Consider the following 2,694-nt stretch of genomic DNA (forward strand, 5'->3'; position numbering starts at 1 on the left):
GTTAAGTGACCAAAACCCTGGCTTGCATCCATAGATACCTCTCAAGCAAATCTCGGGACGTCATTCACCCCTTGTACTAGGCCTTGGTGAGGCCACAGCTAGAGTACTGCGTCCAGTTTTGGGCTCCACAATTCAAAAAGGATGTGGAGAAGCTTGAGAGAGTGCAAAGGAGAGCCATGTGTATGATCAGAGGTCAGGAAAACAGACCTTACGACGACAGGCTGAGAGCCATGGGGCTCTTTAGCCTGGAAAAGCGCAGGCTCAGGGGTGACCTGATGGCCACCTATAAGTTTATCAGGGGTGACCATGTTTATTCACCAGAGTGCCCCAAGGGATGACAAGGTCAAACGGTTTTAAACTACTGCAAGATCATTTCAGGCTGGACATAAGGAAGAATTTCTTTACTGTCCAAGCCCCCAAGGTCTGGAATAGCCTGCCATCGGAGGTGGTTCAAGCACCTACATTGAACACCTTCAAGAGCAAATTGGATGCTTATCTTGATGGGATCCTATGACCCCAGCTGACTTCCTGCCCTTTGGAAGGGGGGCTGGACTCAATGATCTTCCAAGGTCCCTTCCAGCCCTAATGTCTATAAAATGTGGAAAAAATGCAGGTACTTTATGTTGGGGGAAAAAAAACCCGCATCACGCTTGTAGGCTTGGCGGTGCTACGCTCACTACCACCATGGCCGAAAGGGACTTGGAGGTCATGACTGACCACAACATGAACATGAGCCACCAATGTGATATTGTAGCTGGTAAAGCAAACAAAGCTCTGGCTTGCATCCATAGACGCTTCTCACGTCTTGGAGAGGCTGCAGCTGGAGTACTGTGTCAAATTCTGGGCTCCACAATTCAGGAAGGATGTGGAGAAGCTTGAGAGAGTCCAGATGGGAGCCACATGCATGATCAGAGGGCAAGAGAACAGGCCTTACAAGGAGAGGCTGAGAGCCATGGGACTCTTCAGCCTGGAAAAGCTCAGGCTCAGGGGTGACGTGGTAGCCACCTATACATATAGAAGAGATGTGCATTAGGATCTGGGGGAATGCCTGTTCACCAGCGTGCCCCCAAGGGCTGACAAGGTCCAACGGTCACAAACCCCAAGATCATTTTAGGCTGGACATAAGAAAAAAAAACCTGCTTTACTGTCTGAGCCCCCGAGGCCTGGAATAGACTCCCTCCAGCGGTGGTGCAAGCAGCTACTCTGGACTCTTTTAAGAAATGTTTGGACGTTTACCTTGCTGGGATCCTTTGACACTAGCTGACTTCCTGCCCCTGGGGAAGGAGGCTGTACCTGATGATCTTCTTAAGTCCCTTCCAGTCCTAATGTCTATGAAATATTGAAGAAACCTGGCCCCAGGACCAACCCCTGGGGCACTCCACTTCATACCAGCTGCTAGCGAGACTTCAAGCCACTGATTACTTGATGTTTGTATGGCCATGTTGGATTTATGGCTGTGTTTTCCCAAATTAATGCCACATTCCCTTCCTCCCGAGTAAGGTTTATCATTTTTAATGTTTGCAAGAAGGAAAGTATTGCCTATTAAGCACATCCAAGGAAAGAGCCCAGGTCTCTGGGTTGGAGTTTGAGCCAGCCTGTCTGATAATTGTAAGAACTCCCGAGATATTTGAACTCTGCCTGCATTACTACAAATAAAACCTGGCCGAAGGCTTACACCACTGTATTGCACATTTGTGTTTCTTTCCTAACAGGAAGTTATTGTTTAAACAAAAGAGCAATAAAAACCTCTTACTCATTGGCAGAGCTATAAAGAAAAGGAAGTGACAGAATACCTCAAAAATAAAGGCTATTGTAGCCACAAGGAGGCAGCCGAGAATATTACGGCAGTGTCCACTACTTAATTACAACCAAACCAAAGTCTATCAAACAGTCAACAGGAAGTCTTCTATAGTATATCTTCAGTGATTCAATGACAACATATTCTTACACTAACCTGTAAGTATTGTGAGGGGTCAAAGAACTGGGATTACTTAGTCTGAGAGAAGATTTGAGAACAATTTAAATACATGAAAGGCAATTATAAAAGAGTGGAGACAAACTGATCTCTTTGGCCACAAGAGACAGGGCAAGAAGGAGCAATTGCCACAAAAGTAATTTAGGTGGGATACTCGGAAGAACTTTCTAATAATAATTGTGATAAACACTGGAGCAGATTATCAAGAGAAGCTGTAAAGTCTCCATCTTTGAAAATTTTTAAGAGCAGGCAAGAATACCACTTAGGTGAGATGGTTTAAATGGGGATGATCTGCCTTGAGCAGGGAGTTGGAATAGATCATTTCCTGAGGTCCCTTCCAGATCTATTGTTCTGCAGTTCTAATGTTAAGCATGATGGTATTTTTAAGAGATCAATTACAGCCTGCCAGAAATAAGAGGATGCAATTTTTATGACAATGAATGAAACTGCATAATGAAATTAAATAAATTTCATTTTCAGTGAATTATTTGCTTAGCTGTATTCCAGAATCTGCTGTGCAGACAGAAGTGCAGCTCCCACCTGTAACTCAGAAAGATTTCCACAAAGCGTTCCGAGTTACAACATTACCTCAGACCACGCAGCATTCTCTGGTGGTTCCAGGGCAGAGGTAATCTAGCTGCAGGCTGTGAACCAGTTTCCCATAGCAAGGGCTAGGCTCTCTGCCAGTGCTCACTGTTTTCAGAATGGGATGGGATGGG

The sequence above is a fragment of the Gavialis gangeticus genome, unplaced genomic scaffold (genome assembly GCF_001723915.1).
Source record: "Gavialis gangeticus isolate Ggan-Ray unplaced genomic scaffold, GavGan_comp1, whole genome shotgun sequence".
NCBI classification, from domain to species: domain Eukaryota; kingdom Metazoa; phylum Chordata; order Crocodylia; family Gavialidae; genus Gavialis; species Gavialis gangeticus.